General features: G+C 40.8%; 1 long non-coding RNA gene across 1 annotated transcript; it reads right to left on the reverse strand.

The window, feature by feature from the left end:
- Positions 1-1,387: 1,387 nt before the first annotated feature.
- LOC309693033 lies at positions 1,388-3,257 on the reverse strand. Its single transcript, XR_014272560.1, has 4 exons — positions 3,161-3,257; positions 2,981-3,079; positions 2,221-2,343; positions 1,388-1,583 (listed from the first exon to the last, which is right to left on the reverse strand). It is a non-coding gene; the product is annotated as an uncharacterized lncRNA (long non-coding RNA).
- Between the last annotated feature and the right edge of the window lie 19,560 nt (positions 3,258-22,817).

Below are 22,817 nucleotides of genomic sequence, written 5' to 3' on the forward strand. Positions count from 1 at the left end.
ATGTATATTTAACTTGACAGTGAAATGGCTTCAAAAACAAGAAAAAGAATAGCTATAAAAGCTGCAAGTATTTGTTCTACACTATACATGAAAGTGCAGAATCATATTCAGAAATAACATTAAACAGTAACTTAACAGAGTTCCTTGGATACGCAGTGCTATAATATCTACAGTTAAAATTCCAGATGTTGCATCATCACTATCAACTGATGTTCAAACTGAAATGACTTAAATATTCTGACTTGAATGCCACTGACTTGAACAGTGGCACTCCATCGGGGCAAGCACAGCCGTCAATACTTGCCCAATGAAACATCACTTAAAGCCTACTAAGTAAAAGCAATCCCTCTCTTTCCATCTCAAACACAATTCTGTAATAAAGCTTTTCCCATTACCTGTTCAAGTGTGAGCCATTGGAATATGGAACATAGAATCTGTTGTTTTCGTGAGTGTGTCCGTATCCTGCTTACAAACTAGTGGCAAGCAGCCTTTTTTGGAGGGTTTTGGTGCATGTACGTTGTAGACTAGTCTCTGGTCTTTGACAGGAAACTTATGGGAGACTAGTGCACTAGACAAGCTGCTCCTGGCTGTGCTTTTACTGCTCTGAGAACTAGATGTGTGGAAACGTAGGTACCATAGCATTCCAAGTAAAAGGCCCTGCCATGATTCATCATAACCGATAAGTTTTACTGTATGTTAAATAAAACTTTTAATAACTCCTTTAGCACATTATCATGGAATTATGATAGAGAGGGAAACATGTCTAGTTTAACAAACAGGCAAGTTGAACAGGTTCTGGCTCCACCAGTATTTTCAGGTTAACATCTCCAATATATCACTTGGTTGACTGAAGGTTCAAAGTTTACCCAGCTGTTTTGCTAACACACCAACTTAATTTTTGTATTATTTTAAAAGAAAGCATTCTTAGTACCCTGTGTAAACCTGTGAGAAACTAAGTACATCTTTAGTGCTTCTATAAGACTTAAGAGGGCAAGTAGCTAATCAAATGCTCATGATTAACTGATCATTAACAAAATGTACTATCTCTAAAAGCAGATGTTTTGGCAGTTTGTTTGTCTGGAACATTCAGGTGTTTGTTAACTCAATGACACAATTTTCCAAGAACGTCATTTAGCAAATGAAATCTTACAATTCATAACAGTATAGTTAGAAAACCTCTGAACAAGTATATCTGCCCAGCGTTCAAAGCTTGGCTGAAATTGGGCCATACAACAGGACAATGATCCCAAGTGTATCTTTACATTTACAGCAGAATTGTTGAAAAAGAATAGAATCAAGATGCTGCAATGGCCCAATGGCTCTGTGCCCCCCATGTGTACATGCGCACACACACACACACACACACACACACACACACACACACACACACACACACACACACACAGGTTTAAGTCCTATAGGCAGGCTAAGCTCTATTGGGTGGCCAACGCTGACACCTGTAAATTCCAATTAGCCATTGCAGGTGCCAGAGTACAATATAGAAATATGACCAGCTTCCTTTTATATCTGCAGATCAAAAGAAGATGGTACACATTTCACCTCAACCATCTTCTTGAAGATGCCTAAAACAAAGACAAGAAAGCAGACAAAAGCAATTGCACATCAGTGGATTGGTATTGAGGGGCGGGGGGTAGGGTCAGGGCAGTCTCAGTCATCCCTATTCAAAGCAGCAACCTAATTACCAGAGGAGAGGGAAACAGTAATTAGCAGCGAGTCTCACCTCGTTAATCACAAAGGGCTCCTTCGCTCTATTTATATCTGATTAATGGCTTGCTTAAGCATGGCGAGATATTTATGTTTCTGTTAATTGTGTGCAGCTTGTATCCTCCTCTCAGTGCGCTCCTGCGTGTTCACACCCCAACAGCTACACACACTGACACACCTCCACTACACCTACCACATCTTTCATTCTCATTACTACTCACTGTCTGCAACAACAGTCAGAGCTGTCTAAAGACTGTAATTTGTTTCGTACCTGATTTGTTTCATAGTTATAATTAGCCTATTAGCCTGGCTACCTTTCCTGCATTTCCTGCAGCTGTAACAAGGGAAGCCCCTTTTTTCACCTTTGTGTTCTTGTTTTGGATATACTGGTGCCGCTCGGTGAACTTAGCTAAACTTAAGACGAGGTAGAAGCACAATATCACGTGAAACTGTAAGCAGGCAGGGATTTTGTGATGTGTGATTTCAGGTTATTACCTTTGTTTATTTTTCTACATCCAAACACTGTTTGTGCAAGCCAAAACATAACCCTCATTTTACTGTGGAGGCACGAATGAGGGATAACCAGGGAAGGTGAGTAAAGGATGTTGACAACGCCACCTGTGGAGAGAGTTACACCCCAGGAAAGATTTTTATAGCCAATGTAGATGTTACACTGGCTACCAAGACCCACAGGCTCGTTATTAACAGCAGAGGTGAGGCAGATCAGTTCTACGAATCAAAATTTATTGAGAAAAACTACTAAAAGCATAGAACTGTAAAATCAGAGAAGTTCTTAAGGTAGCAGGGCTGAGTCTGCAAGACTGTTAATTAAAACACATTAACAAATAATGATTAAAACGACAAGGCTCGCTGCCACGGTGCTACCCTAGTAAAACAACAACTCGATAAACTAACTAAACAAAATGGTGGAGACCAAACCTACAGAGAGGAGTGCCCAAGGGTGCCACCAATTACTCACCTGTGTAGTTCCACTACAAACCTCACTGTCACTCACACTGAAATCTAAACGGTGCAATCTACCTATGCCCGGTGCGTACACTCTCATGCACCAGGGAGGGGATTCCACCTCACGTGCCTAGCCCCTCAACAGGTGGCTGCACCTCTACTAAAGCAATGAAACGACAAAACATTAAACAAATTAGTAAAAGACATATACATAAAGCAAATACACCCTAAGTTACAGTTCTATATAAAAGTATGATTAAAATGTATAAAGCAATTCTGAGTAAAAGACCATAAAACCAGAAGTCAGTCGAGGCCAGTCTATAAACGTTTGTAAGACGATAACAGGCCAGAACGAGACAAAACAAGACAGCAGCAGTATGGCACAATCCTGTAACAAAAAGAGGGAAACAGTCGTCAAGGTCCACCCTACTATATGCCACAGTATAACAAACACGAGCGTCCTACTCACCACTCTCTGAAGGGCAATACTAAAATGAGCAGCTTTCCTGAGCTCTGCAGTGCTTAAGCTGCCTAATACTCTCAGCCACCTTGGATGGGAAAAGACTGCCAAATGCCTCCATGTGGTAGTGAAGGCAGCTGTTTCTTATAGGGCCTCTAATTATCAGCTGGGAAGGTGTGGATGTTAGTGCTGCATTCGTGGACACCACGTAAAATCCTACCCCAAAATCTACTTCACTAAATTACAGAAAGCTGGCACAAAACAAAACACTGGCATCTAAAATTATGGTTTAACAATAGGAACTTTTGCATAGTTTTAGTGAGTGCTGGAGGTACTACCAGTCATTCCCAGAAGTCTGTTGTAGGGTCTTTTTCTGGATAAGAGGAACTTTGAGTGTATTGCAAGTATACTTGATTGTTCATGTGCATACAAATTTTAGTAACTGCAGCAACCCCATATGTCATATAAACATTGGTAACGCATCACTTTGGAATTTGTATTAGCAATGTGAATGCAAACAGGAAAAACCTTGGAATGTATGCAGTTCCCTGAAAACCTACCTCGGTGACTATTTACCTCTAAATGGTCTCCACATTTGTTAAATATATAATTTCCCATTGGTTGTAAAATTGAGGGTCTGTTCTCATTATTTTCAATATACTCCAAAACAAAAATAAAGTTTGTGTTCCTCAAAAAAGTTTTCAGTCCCCCAACAAAGCTAATAATGGGCTGAAATATTCAAATCCACCAGTGCAATAACATTTTCACCAAATGTGTATTTTTAAGGTCTAATTTCAGCTGTGGTATATTCAGCCATGACCATGCTGCACTTCACTTCCTTTAGAAGTTTCTTACAACAGCGTAAGTGCTGGTGTGTCACATCAGAGCACAGAACACTTTGAACGAAAAGTAAGGCGTGTGATATAATATGTGCATGTCACTACTACCGTGTTTCTACTTGCCTTTGGTCGTGTAGCAAGGCCAGTGCTCCCCAAGTATCCTGCACACTTGTGGCATCCCGTGACTGTGCACTGAGCGCCACTGATTCAACCACACAGCTTCTTTCAATGTCGTGATTGCGCCTCACACAAAGACTGGAACTTAAACCGTGAGCTGAAGTGATGTTAACCACTAAGCTTGCATCTCGGGGGAATGGAAACCTTGCTCTTAACCACAGCCTCTGGGTGAGACTCTGAATAGAAAAAAATGAGAGGTCTGTCAGCTATAAAGGGAGAAGCATTCTTCCTGTGTTATTTCAGAGGACCTGTGCGTGTCCGTCTTCACTCCTCTGCTCCTGTCTGTCTGGTGTATGTGACAGGTGTAAATGCACAGTGAGAGACACGTGGAAAGACTGTAAGAAACATCTGTTAGCTGGAGGGTTTCTGATGGGAGCACTGTGTATTTTTCCCCCTTCGTCTTCTCTCTCTTTCTCACTCTGTTTTCCTGCTATCTATCCAACATTCCAGCACAGCTTTGCCAAAGCTCAGTCGCTTGTTGCGATGGAAAGGGAGGCATAATGGGAGAGGATCAAAGAGCTAAACGAGGGGCTAAAGATACTGAAGCAGATTAGCAGCGCTTCCCACAATGCCGACAGCTGCTCATAACCACGCTGGGCCTAAAGATATTGTTTCAGATTAGCGGCAGCGCTACAATGCCCAGGCAGCTGCCGTCTGCTGCCCATATTACAATAGGAGAGGGAGGATCAACGCACACACTGAAAAACATGTGTTATCATCACAAAGGGATTGTCAGCTTCAAACGCCTTACATCCCTCTGCCATCCCTCAGGATCAAACAGGCTGTTTGCTGGCAGTTATCACAGAGCTCTCTCTTCTAGTCTAGTCACATCTATTCTCCACTCTTCACTCTTCTTCCCTCGCTCTCTTTTTTTTCCACTCCTATTTTATTTCGCCCCCTCTTTCTCTTTCTCAGCAGGGCCCTAATCTCAATCACCGTTATCCTCGAAGCCATCGCTTTTCATAATATGCTCCTGCCATCTCTGACAGACAAATAATCAAGACAATCCCTTTTGTCTGGAGTTTGCTTCAGTCTCCCCCGCCCCTCCCTCCCTTTCGAAATTATCAACAACACAGGATCTTATTGTGGGGCTCTTGATATATCTCAAAGCCATATATTGTTTGTCTGAATTCTCTGACAACCTCAGAGCCATACTCAGCATCATAAAGAGCGAAATGTCTGAAACAGATAGGGGATCGCTTTGTTCTTTATTGTAATGGATGATGAACTCTCTAACTCAATCCACAGCATCCTAAACAGACTGCCGCTGAATGCATTCGCTGATATGAATGTGTCACATTATGAGGCAACAATTACAAGAATTGGATGAGAATTGTTCTTGAGGGGGGAAAAATGACAGCAATTCGTTCACGCAGGAAATGTTTTCCGTCACTGCTCATCTGATTGTTTTTTTGTTTGTTTGTTTGGTTGGGGATTTTTTGCCTCTCCTCCACAGGGAACCATTTCCTAACTCACACACAGACATATAGATATTTAGACAGACACATACAAATGAAGAGGTGAGGGATGAGACAGACTGAATCTGACAATTTTCACATAATAAAAAACAATTCTTTGGCTCAGTCACTGCACTTGAAGCTGCACGGACAGAAAACATTTTTGTTACGTGATTGTAATTATGGTATCTAAATATTTTTAACAATGTTTTACGGCACGTCGTGCCTCTGTGCAGCTTGCAACCTTTAAACTTTAGTAAAAGCGGCGTGATGTGTTAAATGCACAAATGCTTTTACTCACAAAAAGTCACATGCGGCATATTTCAAATGATTTTTGTTGCTTTCTTTATTTTCCCAATGAAAACATTTTCGCACATCAATTTGGGATCTTTATGATGAAAAGCATGAATGAGCTGTTTATATTTCTCTGCATCACGGTATTCGATCATGTCTGCCAAGAACATCACGATAAAGTGAAACACCTAAAACCATCAGCAGTTTAAAAGTGGTCTTTTTTCACTTTTAATAACCACATAAAGCGTTAGAAAACCAGCTGTGAGGAGCTTAAAGTGCAATAAGTGACATTCAAGCTCTCATTCAAATTCTGTATCCAAACAAGAACTTGTTATGATCAGGATTTGTAGTTAGTTTTATTTTGCTTTGTAAATTAAATCCATATTAAGTTATTGATACAAACTGACTGTTAATAACAATAAGAAGAGATGCATTTTTTTTTTCGTTGTTCTTCTTCATCAGACAAATCTCCTTTATGTTTGGATGAGAAGTTGAGATACAGTATGATTCACCTACCAGTGTTTTTTGTATTTTTTTTATTTTATCTGTAGCTTCACCAGAAAGCCAGTATTTTAATCATATATCTGTCATTTAGTGTAATTCATGTCTTTGCCAAACCACATAATGGGTGTTATTCGTGGTATGCGTGATGCTGGAATTGGAGGTTATGCCTCATCTGCGGAGTTACTCATCCCTTTGGAAGGCGAGATGAATGCCTCTGCGAGTAAAAAGAGCGAGGGTCCGCTGGGTGCCGTCAGCGCCGGGACTTCCCCGTTTCTCCAGTAGATGCCAGCAGTGAACCATTTAAAAACACGGCCACGTCTCGCTCTCTCTCCCTCTCTCGCTCCCCCTCTAAATTGTGAGGGCGCTCTGCATCTAGCTGCTTTGGAGTTGGAGATGGTACAGATGGCTGGCCTAAACGCAACACTTATCCAGACATTTCACTGTTCGCAGAATGATATCAAAGTCAACTCAAAATGGAGGCTGTGCCATCAACTTGAAACAAATTCTAACACTTCCAACAGAATTGTATTGTGAGTAAAGTCGCGGTGGATTTGGTCAGCGTTCAGCACAGATGTCCCCCCTGTGTGTGTTTGCGTTAAATAAAAACTAGTGCTCACATCCTCTTAAAAATTCAGCTGTGGGATTTTCGGGGATAACTGCTCACAATTATAATGTTTTAATCCAGATTGAATTCAGACACATTTATTTATTTCAGAGCGTGAGAGTTTAAATCGTGCTTTAAAACATAAAAAATTGACAGAGTGGTGCAGGGAACACAAATGCCCTAAATTATGGGAAATATGAGGAGCTGAAATAGCAACGTGTGTGCTTTTGTGTTTGAAGTGCTGAAGAAAACGTTAATTAAGGTTTATTTACATTTTTACACGTACATTTAGTACAATTCCAGTGCGAAAAATAAAAATAAAATGTAAAAAACGATTTTCCCTTATTTCTGCCCTTTGTCCTCATCCTGACATGGATTGCAGTCACACAAGCTCAGATCAAAGTCATCAAATTCCCCCACGTGGGCACGCAGACCTGCTGTCATTTTAATGTTACAGTGCAAACGTCACATCACATTGACGCGCGCGAATTAAAGAACACAAATTTATCTCTCAATAGGCTCCCTTGTACCCTCAAAGTGTGTGCTTGTGTGCGCGAGGAGAGAAGACGCATGCTTGTAATGTGACATTACATTTACCAAGAATACCTTTTATTTTTATTTATTTATTTTCCTCTCTTACAGCCCGAATGCCCTCTCCTCACTGTCTTTCTCTCCTTTGCTTTTTACTCCCATCCATTAGTTTCCATTAGTTTCTCGGCGCGCAACAGTTTTTGGGATTAAATAGCTGTGAAAACACTCGCAGTACCTGCCACTCTCTCAGATCCAGTTTTTCACAAAACATGTTTACAACTGGTTTCGCAAGTAATGCTCACTCTGAATGTGTGTTTTTGTGCGTGAGGTCATCCGCGAGTGTGTGCGAGTCCACTGTTTGGGCTCCAACAATAGGTTATCTGTGCCTATTTCGGAAGGCGGGGCCCCAGAGACCTGGCTCCACTGTGTGATTGGCTGTGAGAAGTTTACTTTGGAGGGTGCTGTATGGTGGATTTTTTTTTTTCTTTTGCTTGGTGTTTTTTTTTTTTTATACTTCCAATTAAATGTGGAATGCAGGACTCTTGAAGGCCATTTGAAGTGTGCTGTGTTTGCATGTGTATGAGCGTGCGTGTGCATGCATGTGTGTGTATGTTTGTTTGTCTCCCTAGCCTTCTCTTTCGTTTCCACACACAGAGGTCCGTCTGTGGAGACGAGACAACCTCCCAAGCAGGTAAGATGGGACCCGAAACACGCTCAGTTATTTTTCCATGTCAGTTTGATTCCATCTGCGTTTGCCGTAGTGACCTTAGGTGGAAACAAGGAGGCTGTGAACACAACCGCAAATTATTTCTTTCTGTGGCAAAATCTTCTCATCCAGAGAGGAATAACACTTTCAGCAAATGTGTGTGAGTCCCCTGTGAGTCATGCAAGACTTCTGGCTCCCTGTTTACTGTTTGTCAGAGGTGTCTTTTGTCTGGATGTGATTAGTAGCCGCCTTTTTTCCTCTTTCATGCACAGGAGTATATGCGGCCTGCTTTCAAAGGGCCCGCTCGGACCAAAGACGACTATTGTAACTGTAATGTCAGCGAATGCTTCAGTTTTTTTCAAGAGAACTTGAACACAGCGCAAACACAGAAAAACACAAATATTAGCACCCGGACTCAAATGTGAAGAGGAGGTGGAAATAAAAGAGAATTTAAACTTAATGAACATGCATTACTGGCATAGAAGTGCTTTCATCAGACTCCTTTTCAAACGTGTTTTCACATCCCCTCAGATGCAACATCACAGCACCAGTGAATCTGACAGAGGAGAGAAAGTCTTTATTTAGACTCAAATGGGTCTCATCTGAAATAATGAATATGTCCTTGAGAAAAACAAAGAGCCCCACAAAACAGGCTACTCTTCTACAGAGGCAACGGAGATGGCAGATAATTGTTTTCAAGTCTGGCACTGCTCTGTAAATGAGTTTGTTCTGTTCTGCAGGCGGCTAACTGTGGCTTTCCTTCCTTTCATTTCTCCCTTTTTCGCAGACACACACACAGCAAGCACGCTTTTTGATTTTTCTTCTCTTTGTCTTTGTTTTCTTGTTATCTGGCCTCCATGTTTACCCTCTCCTTGGCTCTCTTGATGCCCTCTTTCTTTCTCTTCGGTCTTTCTTTTCTCCCCTCTTTTCTCTCAGTTCGGCATTCTTAGGAGCGGCAGACTTTTTTACATCTTTGCCTTACTCGTTGTTCCCTTTCTTTCTCTTGTTTGCTCACTAAGCGCTAACAACAGAGGAATTCTCTATTTTGCTGTGCGTTCTTCACAACAAATAGTTTACCTTGACTTCAGCTGCCTCGTCCTGCCGCTTTCACATCTAACTGTTGTTATTCCTCCACAACAATTGATCATTCCCTCAAAACACAAGATCAGTTGAGCTCTGAGCCACTGTGGACATTTGAGTTGTGCACAGAAGTGTCTGTGTCTGTGTAGACAAGTGATAAACATGGAAATAATGACCGCTATACCTATTACAACGTACACTGTGCAGTAAATTAACTTTTCACTTTTTTTTCACTCTGGCATATTTCTATGTGAAACTATTGCGCACTGTATTTCTCAACAGCATGGATTCATTTCAAGGTGGCTTCTATCCTCCTAATGTTTAAACCATCCAAATCAACTTAGTTCTACAAAGGTGTAGGCCTTTTTCAACTTCAGGATTCAACTACAACCATAAATTGTTCCATCACCAAAAGCACACTGACTAAAGGTGCAACAAAAAAGTGTTACTTTGGTTCCAAGTTTCAGTATTTGGATTTGAGAAGAAAGCAACCAATCAGAACAGGTTTAGAAACTGGTAGTTCATCATCCTGCATAATACATGTAGAACAGGAAAAAATATCAAGAAAACCTGAAGTAAATTACTCATCTCATCTAATATAAGAAACATACTTGGACTAAGTAACCAATCAGCTGACATGTTTTTATTTATCAGGACAAAAATATAATATTTATTTAAACATTTATGCAACATAAAGAAGGTTGAGTCTATAAATGAAATTGCAGTACACTCTATCAAAAATAAAAGCTCATCCCAATAATTGGATTACCACCATAATATTTAAAGTTTTATTAAAGTTTTTTATGTGATATATATTATTATATGTCACTTTATATATCAACAGTGCTATGATTGTTACACCAAAAAGGGGACTTACTTTTTAAATAAGTAGTGCATTTGTTCACTCCTTACTTCCCATAGAGAGTACTCATTATATTACTGTTGTGTTAATTGTGTAATTGTCAGCATAACATCAAACTTTCCCATGCCCACACATCATCTCAAATCTCTGATCAGTGTTTCTATACCAAGCACACATTTTGCTCTTTACCATTACATTCTTGGCCCTTTGTGCAATAAATTAGAAGTAATGTGCAAATCACTCCTCCTCCTCACAAGCTGTAGATCACTCTGCCATTTTTGTCCTATCTCCCATATGAACCGAGGTCTACAAAGAGCAAATGAATGTTGCTAGTCCAAGTAATTGCATATTTCGTTGTGAGTTACTGTTATTTGAGAACTAAATTTGGTACAGAAATGAGTTAGATTTCAATAACACACCCAACACTGGTCAACATTGTCAACAACTGTAGACAACTGAGCAGTGAAGCTTAGAAGAAACCTATTCTACATCAACAGAATTGTCAAAACCTTCTGGCCGGGTCAAACAATCCTGCTGTTGCAGAGACAGCAGAGCATGTGTAGAGCAAGTGTTGTCACTCTAGCATTAATGAAAACTGTGGGGTTTGAGAAAAAAACAGCCCTTCGCCCATTAATGAATCACAGGAAAGTAATATATAAAACGTAAACATTTGCAGCTGAAGGGAATAAAACTTTTTTCCATACCAAAGTTAGCAAGTTGCCTAGCTAGCTAACTAGCTATCATAGCTACCATTCTTGCTAAATTCTGAGAAAACAATGAAAGAAAAAACAAACTCAATTCAATTCATAAGTTGTGAACTTTGGCTAAAGGTATGGCTGTATTTACCCGTGTCTCATTCATATAGAGAGTAGTTTAACCTGAATGGGATATTTAGACAGGCTTCCCGGGATTATTTTACAATCACAGGAAAATGCAAACTTACGCTTAAAGGTATAATAAAAGAAGTACTATCCTTCCTCCCTTTTCTTTTTCCTTTCCTTCATTCCCTTCTCATTCTCATGGGGTTTTTATTCCCAGGGTCCCACTCTGGAGTGCCTGCTGTCCCTTGAGAACCATATGAAGCCCTCTCTGGCAGGGTAATAATGGCTTTCCAACATCACCTATTTAGACTGCAAGTTTCCATTAAATCTCACCATGTCATTACAGTTCATATTCTTAATTATGCAGCAAATGTCCCCAAGGGAATATCATGGAGGCCACTACTCCACAATCTGTCCATATGGCACTTAATTAAAAGTTTTCTTAAGAATAAATTGTATTCAATTCAATTAAAACTGTAATGTCATACCAAAATAATGGGCATAGCCTCCTACAACGTGCAGCTTTTCTGTCTCTCTTTTTTTTTTTTTTTTTTGCAATGTTTGCAATGGGAAAAGTGCATATCTCCCTTCCAAAATGGGAAAAAAAAAACCCTAGTAGAAAATATGCAAAAAGCAAATATCACCAAAGCCTCCTACATGCCACCGAGCCCCAGGCAACAACCGCGCTTGAACACTCGAGCTATTTCTAGATTCCACTCTTGGAATTCACACCATGACAAATGAACCATTGGAGTTTGGAATTCCTATTTATCTGCCGCGCACAGAGGCACTTGATTTGGGTGTGAAGAATAAAGGAATTATATGGACAAAAAAAACAGACGACTTAAAGGATAAATGATAAAAAATAAATAAATAGATTGTGCGTGTGCTTTTCCTCTGAAGCCAGAGTTGTTTGTTCATCTGATTGAGGGCGTTTAGGTGGGCGTGTCCTTATCATCTGGATGCTCTGATCTCAGTGAAGCAAAGACAATTTCAAATATGCAGCATCTGATATTAAACATCCAGCGTACCTCCACCAAGCTCTGCAGGATTATTTCCAAGAAAAGACAGTTTTGCTTTGAACAATAAATGATATATATAGCCTATATGTGTGTGTGTGTGTGTGTGTGTGTGTGTGTGTGTATATATATATATATATATATATATATATATATATATATAAAATCTTTTTTTCCCACATTTCCTTTTTTGACAACCAGCCTGATGTCACAACAAGTTCAGAGCGACAATGAGCACCAACGCACACCTCAAGTAATCACACTTTTGATTCAAAAGGCACCTTCCGTAACCTTCCACTCACATCTCAGAGGGTTATCACACAGACGATGAGCATTGATTAAGTAGACCGGGAAAAGGGAAATGAAGTCCATTTGGTAAAGTAGGCTGCTGTTCCCCGCACCCCATCTGTTGGGTGTGAGATGCTGACTTCATCTGTTGACGACGCAGCAGTGGCTAGGGAACCAGGGATGAGTTGATTTCCCTCTTTCACTGGTTGAGCAGTGAAGGGCCCTAAAGCGTAAACAAAGTGTTTTTCTTGTTCTAAACACAGTCTTGGCTCGGGTCTGGCTTGGACTTGGCTGCTATGTAGGTGTGTACGTGTGTGTGTGTGTGTGTGTATGTGTGTGTGCGTGTCTGTCCCTCTGCTGCTCACTCAGCCTCTATCTACAGACCTGATCGGCCCAAACACAGCACCCCACTCCGAACAGGTAACAAATACACATAAAATGTCCGTACGTGCGTACCAACGGACAACCACACCCACATTCCCGCAATACACACGTGCACACACACCACACACGCGCGCACACGGAGACCAGGCTACTTTGTGAGTAATCATATTGCTGAATGTCAACACATTGAAAGCTTTCCTCTGAATGAAAACACGCATATAAAGATTTTAAGGTTGAGGGTCACATCATTTTTGCTCCAATCATTGCATCTATTTTTCATCTGCTGCCTACACACAAATACTCTGACTCACAGGGAAGAACAGTGGGTTTCAAATCAATCATACAATCACATCAATCCACGCCTTAGCTACATAAAAAAACAAAAAAAACCCATGTCTTTCTATCATCGCTGCTATTCACTCAGATGTGAGAGGGAAGAGAGATTATTAGAGCCCGTGCTGAGGTGGCAGATGATAGCCCATCAGAGTTATGTGGCCTCGACCTGCCCTCGCTCCACTGGAAATGGGGGTGAAACGTGGACAAAGCATTTATTTTTAAATGGCTTCAAATATTTCTTCTGCTAGAGGTATGATTGATTTAACTTAGTAGCCGGTGCACCAGGAGGACAGAGAGTTTGTATAAGAGAAACAGTGGCAGCGACGGAGAGCGAGAGAGAGAAAGAAAGAAAGCGAAAATGAATGCGTCCTCTTCCCTGCACAGGAGTATATGATAACTCACAATGTGGGCCTGAGTGAAAACATTTGCTGTCAACAGCCAGTTTCACTGTACTAAGCCAGTCTAACAGATGTGCGCTCACCCAAAGACTTGTGCAGCTGCTGCTGCTGTATGTGTGTGTGTGTGGGTTGATCTGATATCCTCGTGTTGGTGTTGTTCCCAGATCATCATACTAAATGTTGTTCCAGGATCAACATTGCAAGTGACCAATCAGAATGTTGTGACGTCATACTTTTGCGACTTTGGGAAAAACCGGCGTAAAACAAAAAACTGTACTAAAGCTGCGTGAAACCGCCTCTGTCCGCCGATCAACGGACCCTGACCCTAACCCTAACCGTAACCCTTTAATAAACAGTAAGCAGAATTGATATTGTCCTTGCAACATTGGAATTTCATAAATGCACGAATGGCTTGGCGCGCAAAAGAATAACGTCACAACAATGTGATTGGTCACTTGCAATGTTGAACTTGGAACAACATTTTCATGATGGTCTGGGAACAACACCAACACGAGGATATCAGATCATCCTATGCGTGTGTGTGTGTGTGTGTGTGTGTAAGCCCACTTGTCAATGTGTGTATACGCTTGTGTTTGTGCACCGTTCTGGAGGGTTTATGCGCCTTCATACCTTAAAAAAAAAAAAAGCACCATAAATAAACTTAAAAAAACAAATGTGTTCTTCTTAGATTTGATGTTGATTGAATTACCAGATGAACACATTCTTGGCTATTGTCCTGGTCCCCGGGGCCGACTCAGGCTCAGTTTTGGACCACACTGAGATGGCCTCCGGAATCTCTCTGCCCTGGGAGAGGCATTCAAGAGACCAGGGGGCATCCTGCAGCCTCTCATTCTGGTTCAGGGCACCTGGGTCGCTGCCCTAACCTCCCCCTTGAGGTCTGGACAGAACTGGGCTTCAGTGCCTGCTTTGTTTCCCCAGAATCTTAAAAGGTAAACATGCTTTTAACAGTGCTTGTAGCTTAATTCCATGGATTATCTTTTTAGGGTTTTTTGATGATGATTGACTTGATAGATGTCATTGTAAGTTCATTATTCAAATGTGACATGCAAATTTGTGCATGCTAAGGAATATGCAATAATAGGTACATATGCAAAATGTAGCTGCTGTTTTAAAATGTTCATCTAATTACCCAAGTAAGGAGCTATTTGAATTACTTTAAATCGTTTTTTATAGCAGAAACTGACATCAACAGACTTTTCAAACATTTTCTACATATGCTAGTCAACTAAAAATAGTTTCATTTGATGAAACAAGATATCCAAACATGTCACTTTGGAATCTGACAGAAATAGTGAAAAATACTCACAACCAATCATTTAATTAACAGGTGCATTTCTTTTGCACTTTATTTTCAAACAAAGAACCTGCAACATAACAAGAAACAGAGACATCCATCTGTTGCTCTTAGATCATTCACTCGGCTGCAATTGATCGTCATATTATTTCAATACCATGGAAGGTAAACAAAGAAACTGCAGCAGTCCTTAAGCTAAATGCATTTTACAGCTCTGGTAGCTCCAAGAACGAGTGTGTTTTGTCTCTTTCCCAGTTTGGTGGGCAGAATTCAGCTAAATAACCTGCTAGTGAGTGGATCCTTATTACCTTAATGAGATCAGAGAATCTTCATTTTAAATAATAAATTGTGCAATTGAATCGATAAAAGGAGACCTACTCTTTTGATTTGATTTCCTGCAGACTGGGGCTATAGCTCACTGGCTCCAAAACAGTGAATCCTCATACAGCCCCATAATAAAACTTTGCAGCAGAATAAAAAAAAAAAATACATTTCTGTAGTCTGATGCAAAAACATTCTTAATCTCTTTAGCTAATTGCTATTTAGTTAATTTCAGTTAATTATTATTATTATTCTTTTAATAATAAGGGTTAGTTTCCACGTTTAGGCACGTTGCTGCTGTAAATGAAATGTTAGTATTTGTACTGTTTGCTAGGTGTTAAATAAGCTAATTTGAAGTCTGAGAAACTGAGAAAGCCTGCTTTGTGTTACAGTCTGCGTTATAAGAGTTTGCTCCTTTTGTGGTAAGTAGAATTCTAGTATTTCAGTTCAACCTAGCAATAAGTAGCGTGTATTTGCATCTGTTTATAATGTAGATGTAGCAAGATGTAGCTTGCTAACATAGCTTGCTAACATAGCTTGCTAGCATAAGTTATTAACTAAATTTCATCTATCAACGGTCTTTTCTTTTTTTAGAAACAAGGTGATGTCAACAAATCCAATGTTCTTGTAAAACACAAAACTTCTAAATCAATAGGTGACATCCCAGTGGCTACATCTGTGTTTTATATACAGTCCAAGGTTTTTACCAATTTTACTGTCGTCTTTGTGCTAATATGTAATTCCTTCAATTGTAATAGAGATTTTTGTTAATATGTGGTCATGTATAAGGTTTAGCACTATATTGTCAACTTGTAATTCCACATTAACTTATCACATGATATTTCAGAGTGAGCCAAATGTAATTTAACGAGTAGTGTGAGATGTTACTTTATTCATCCATCCATCCATTTTCTTGTGCTTATCTCGTGTAAATTAGTAAATTATTCTATTACTTTTTTTAGAAAAGATAACCGTTAATGTACAATACATTTTCTTAAAAGCAGCACACAAATCATAGACACACACAGGAGTGCCATCATGCATGTGTGCGTGCATATGCATGACTGGCACACACACACCAGTCTTTCTTCTTGTCTCATTGGCAGACTCATATCCCATCTGCTCTCCAGGGGGGCTGACAGAGAGATAGTTGTCATTGTGGAACATCTCTGCACATGCACGCACACACACACACACACACACACACACACACACACACACCCCTCGGTACCAAACTCATCGACACATACACACCGACAAGCGCACCCCATCAACCCCCTTACATTCACTTTCCTGCATCTTGAGTCCGGCTGTATTCTTCTCTGCTAATTGACTGTCATAACGGCGGGTGAGATTAACTTCAGCTCAATCCGCTGCAAAAGATAAAGGATAAAGATGTGGGGGCCAAACTTGGCTGGGACGAGGGTGTGGCGGCGGCGGTGGTGAAACTGGGTGAAGGGGGCTAATACCAGCACATCTTCTATTTGTTATTGATATTTACAGCCTGCTGCTAGCCACTGCCCCTCCTTTGCTCGTCACCCATAAGGATTAGTGTTAATGGCAGGCTTATAGAGTAAGCGAGCCCCTGTCAAACCGATGTCCCCTCTTAGCCATCTCTCAGATTAGCTGAAGCTTTGTGATGGGCTGCCTCTGCAAGACACAAGCCCCAAAGTATAAGGAGAAGGAGGGAACTTTGTTTAAACTTCTCTTAAAGTGGGAGAAAAGGAGCTTGTGGCTGTGTTTTTTGTGTGTATGTGTGTTTGTATTTGTGTGTGTGTGTGATGAAATCATGCTTTTTCGGTGGTATTAACTTGCGCTTATAGTACATTTGAAAAGTGCTTTTTTATTTTGTGGCAGAGTGAGTGGTGGCAAAGGCTTAAAGCAAATCAGGGTACTGCTTTTTAGACGGCATTTACTGGATCCTCTGGATTTCAAAATGCAGAATTATGAACTAATATGAATATAAAGAACAGTAAATAAAATGCATATACTGTATGCTTGATGTGGTGGAACAAAAACACACTTTTATCTATCTTACAGTTCATATATAAGACATATGACCACTCTTAATCATATTAGGTAGTGATGCCGCTCTCTTGATCTGACCCCCCTACGAAAATCTTTCTACAAAACACTTGATCACACATGTTAGTTCTTCTTTATTATTTAAGGATACAAACAGGGCAAAGTATTAAATCCTTGAGCAAGAAGTTAAAAAAGTGTACAGGCATGCTTCTCAGGCCATTTAATACTGGCTGTATTGGGGTCCTTTGTTGTCGCATTTAAATGCATGGCATTTTAAACTACCAGGGTTAATGTTAATAACAGGCATATTTCTTCCCATATTTTTAATCTGACCTAATAGGGTTTTTTTGTTGTTGCCTAAATAACTAGTAAGCAAGTGAAAGTGAGCATATAAAATCAGAGCAGGACGAATCAGCAAGTAAAAAAAGAAATGTCAGGCGCTGACGCCAAAGAATGCCTTGCTGTGTGTCTGTTACGCCAGTGGCATTTGACACAAAAGCAGTATTTGACGCCCTGAAATCAGAAATTGTTGGCAGAGATTTGATGATAAGTGGCTTCTTCACCACAGATGCACAGTCACTGTACCGGTTCTAATTAAGATTTATTGTGTCAGTAATGCTTTCCTTTGGAACACATTGGTAAAGAGCAAGATGATGCAAATGTGACGCGTTGTCGTAAAAGTCAGAGAGTTAAAGCTAATTATTTTATTTCCTTAATTGGTTATTTATTGATTCTTTGCATTGATTTGTTTGCTGCTCTTTTATTTCACGTCACTGATAAAAAATGACACTCAGCAGACCAATACATGTCATCCTTAGCTGTTCTGAAAAGTCAGGAAACGGAGTTTTGTGATTATTCGAGATAAGCTGAGGTTGTTTTCATGCATTTTATTAATTTTTGCAAATGCTCAATTACATTTTTAATTAAATTTTATTTATACATTTGCAATTCACAAATGCAGTCAGCTACAATATTGGAAAGAAATTTCAACAATCACAACATTGACCCCCTACGAGCGAGCACACAATGATTAACTATAGCAGTGATGTATAAACACGTAGAGTTTGAAAAGAGGTAAGTGAAGAAGAAGCACTCAGTGCATTATGGGAAGCCCCCGCCAGCCTAGGCGTATCGCAGCGCAACTAAAGGATTGTTGAGGGTCACCCGATCGAGCCCTAACAGCATTATCAAAAAGGAAAGATGCTGTCTGTCTCCTCAATCCAAACTGGGAGCTGGTTCCTCAGAGAAGAGGCCTGAAAGCTGAAGACTCTGCCTCGCATTTTACTTTTGAAAACTCATCCAATTCTGGATGTAACGGGGAGCCAATGAAGAGAATCTAATAAGGGGGAAATCTGCTCTCTCATATGTGAGATGACATTTGCAGTCAGGGGCAGTTATATGTATTGCATATCTTTTGTTGTGTCTTTTCTGATAGAGAGAGATTATATTTCTCTTGGCATTTATTAAGCTTGTCACCGTGAGTGTGTAATATGCAGAGTTTAGGATACTATAAGTACAGACAGAATCAGTATGTGGTGCAGCCACCCTTTAAGGCACTACTCAGTCCAGTTGCACAGAGGTTTTTAATGTGGTTCCATCACACTGAACTTCAGTGTGTCTCATTTGCTTGTTTTGTCATTTAGTTTCAGACTGATTTGGTGATGTCAAGATCAGGGCTCAGCATCTGTTGCGGGACTGAAGATCGTCCTCTAGTTGGATGTTTAAGTTTGTCATCTCGTGCTGCAGACTGAATTTGTGGCTGATGAGACAACACAGTTTGTGTAATAGTCACAGCCTCTTCTGTTCAGTCAAGCTGATGGACACAAATTGTGCTTCCATTACCACAGGGGGCGTCAATGTTTTTACACTTTATTGCTTTTTCATTTGCTGTATTTCTTTTCACTGTTTTTTTTTTTTTTTACATTAAAATCCTAAATTTCAGTACATTTGGGAACAAAATATCCAAGTTAAGGCACCAGCCTACAACGGTCATAGTTTAATTACAACATTTGCCTCCCGTTTCTGGTTTTCGTAGCGTTTGCGTGTGCATGTGTCAGTCTGTGTGTAAACACGATAGCTCAAAAAGTTTCAAATGGGTTCTGATAAAATGTTGTTGGGGTGTGTAGTGGGCTCATGTTAATCATCCATTAAATGTGGCTCACATCCACCGAGGCCTTCAAGGTCAACTTAGTGATTTATTGTTTGAAAATTGAAAGAAAAAGCCTTATAACATAGAAACTATGACCCTTACAGGTGTGGTGTGAACTGTCAAGAAAGAGTTAAACTGTGCCACATACAGCAATTTTTTTAAACAAAATTTTAAAAAACATTTTTTCAACTGATATTTATTACCAAACATTTAAACAAATTTTACTAACCAACGAGATGAATGCTACGCATGCACTACAGCAACATAACATTACTGACATAATCAAAATAATGTCAAGTATATTACAATAGGTTTCAACTATTACGTTTCAAATAACAAAATACTGCACATTGCACCTGCTTTTACTGCAGTGTTAACTTCTTAAAGTATGTTTAAAAAGAACAAAGAAAACAAACTAATACATACAAAATATAATAGAATTCCATTTAAGTAAATCCTCCCCGGAGAGTGAGCTGCCTTGGTGGAGGTTTGCGCTCTCAGAGTGCTTCGTGTTAATGGTTGGGGATAAGAGATAAGAATCCAAACGTGCTGAGTGTTTAAACCTTTACACAGCACTGCACATCAATGCCACATACAGACAGAGAACATGTGAGGAACAGTGAAAATCTGATTATATAGATTACAAGAAATTTAAATTTCTACTGTTTAAACAAGGATCAGGGTTGTTGTAGGTAATTATGGCCAAGTGATTTCATGAACACATTCACAAAATGCTTAAAAGAAAAAGAGGATTCTTTCAGAGTACAACATTTAGAGGAGGTGGGGGGGATTATTTCTTTCCACTTGTCTTTATTATTTATAATGCACCGTGAAGTGTCATGATGCATTATGTGTGTGCTTTGTCAATCACTGCAAGAGTTTTTAGGACAAGAAAGTGAAAACGTTCTGCATTTACTTCACATTTAAACTCCTTGTTGCCGAATCCTAAAAGTTTCCTCTTCGTTTTTCTTTCTTTTTCCCTTTACCTAAATGTTCCCTGGTCTCCTCCATCCCACGTCCATTTCATTCTTCATTACAATTTTCTCCATTTCACTAGCCTTCTTTGCCCCCTTGTCTTCTTTCCTTCACTTTTCTCCTTCCACTCCTCTTCCCTCTCCTCCCTCCATCCTGGCTGTGCGGATGACAGCCGTGCTCTCATGGCATCTGTCTGCTGCTCCCCAGCTTGTCTGTGTGTGATCAGCTCCTCTCCAGCTCTCCTCCACACTTTATCTCCTCGTCTTAGTGCTCCCTTTTTTTCACAGACCGCCGCTCAGCTGCCTCGCTGCCAACTCACTGTCGCTGTTAACTCACATACCATCTTATGTATTGCCAAAGCAGATTGTGTTTGGAGGGCAAGCAATTAAGGGGGAGGCAAGCGCAAAACTGTAATGTAATTTTGGCTGCGATATTTACGGGGGAGAGGGGGAGTGGGGTGGCGGGCTGTGGTGGTGGTGGTGGGGGGGACGACAAAAAAGCACAGAGGAGGGCTTAAGCGGGTCGGACATTGCAGAGTCAACACCGTCGAGAATAATGATTTTGAGCTGAGATTTAGTGGGACGGAATCTGGCACTTCCCTAATTACGAGAGGCCAAATGTCAAGCCTGCTCGCTGTCAGCTTGGTGGCGGGCGGTGCTGCTTTCTCTCCTTCTCTCGCTTTCACTCTCTCCCTCTGTTTCTTTCTCTCTCTCCCTCGCACGCTCTCCCTTTTTCTGCAAGTTTCTGCATGTTTTATGAATCTCATTAAAAGTCATTAAAAGTGTGGTGAGATTTTCACAGCCTCCACTCCGTGGCCCTGTAGTCCTCTTTCTATCTGTCACAGATCTGAGAGAAAGAAACACACAGAGGGAGAGAGGATTGGGAGGGAAGGGGCGGGGGGCATAAAAACTGAGACAGATTTGAGTCGGAGAGAGGGAGGCATTCGAGGTAAACAAGACATAGGAAAAAGAAAAAGAAAGGAGGACTCGAGGGCAGGGTTTCTAAGTGGATTAGGTGCTAAGCTTCGCTGGGCTAACTCTCCGAAAGGTCTAATTTTTTTACAGTGCCGCAGCATTATCACCACTTTTCAAGAAGCGAGCACTCTAATAAAATAAGAAAAAGTGAGAATGTGAACAAACACCTTGTAGGAGGGGTGTTTACAGACAATTTGGCCTATGTGGTGATCAACATCTTTTGGGCACAGCATTCTTTTCAATGAAAACTGTTCTGCATTTACAGCTCCCATTTTGGTTGATGCCCGATACAACGCGTGGTCAAAGTCAAGGTCCCTCTGCATCGCTGAGTGGGTGAAACTTCAGATCTTGCTTACAAGCCGATACAAAGACCTGTTTTTCCTCGTTTTGGGGTGGGTCGGGTCGGGGTGAGCGGGCCCTGCTCCCTGTACGCAGCGCGCAGTCTTGGCGAGGATGTGCGGCTGACAAAAGAATGAGCTTCCATCGCCATTCAGGAAAGACACGTGGATGGAGGGGTGGGAGGTGAAAACCGGCAATGTAAAGTGATTGGATGCGAGGTGCAAACGAGAGAAAAAGGGAAAGAGAGAAGGCACTAAAAGCAGTTAGTCTGACATATAGCATTCCAGTCCCTACACTGTCGGTCACGCTCCCAATTACACCACTTCAATAGAGAGGCTGAAATCACATTGGCCCCCTGTATTTGTGCACTCCTGCTACAGTGTCTCCTTCAGAGCACACTTCCACACCTACACGCACACACACCGAAAAAGCCTCCTGCCGCCATACAAATATACACACAAAGCCGCACATTGTTGCTGACTGTGTACCTAATTGAAGTGTGCGGCGCCTGTGAGAGGTAAAAGTAGTTGTGCAACTGCAAGGTGACTTGGCTCACAGCGACAGCATACAAAGGCTCCACAGATGGTCCGGTGCTGGCGAGGTAGTGACGTCCGGTTTTGTGCGTGTGTGTGTGTGTGTGTTTGTGTGTGACTTGGCACTGCCAGGGGCCCCCTGTGTATTGGGAAGATGTAGTCTTTGTGGGCGGTTACCGGCAGAGGTATGAAATTATGTGTAGAAGGTGGCGGTCATGGTTGTCAATGTATGCAGCTGTGTCAACTTCAAATATCTGCTCAATTTATCAAGACATCACATTTTTGCAAAAGCTCAGCTCGATAGCTGACTGGGAGGTCGAGGCTCACTAGAGCCGGCGAGAACTCCATGGCACGTCGTTTTCAGATCCCCGCGGTCTTTCGCTACATAGGTTAAACATGTTATATAAGTCACTTAGATAACTTAAAAATGTTTGGCTTTTTTTTGTGTGTGTTTTATTTGTTCATGAGTAAATCGGTATGACTGAGATTAAAGTTATAGTTTTCACACAGCTGAATAAACGTCAAACAGAAAACTGATTAAACAGAAGTGTGAGATGGTAGAGAATTTATTCCAATGTCCTGTTATATTTTAGAGAGCAAAGAGAAGACGGCTAAGTTTATTAAACTCTACCGAGACAGCTGGTGACGCAAATCTGAATGTTAGACCGTCCAATTTCACAATCTCGCACTTCCAGCCTTCTCGGTCTTCAAAGGACCCGGCCCACGTAGACCGCG

The sequence above is a fragment of the Aulonocara stuartgranti genome (genome assembly GCF_965226115.1).
Source record: "Aulonocara stuartgranti genome assembly, chromosome: 17".
Taxonomy (NCBI): Eukaryota; Metazoa; Chordata; class Actinopteri; order Cichliformes; family Cichlidae; genus Aulonocara; species Aulonocara stuartgranti.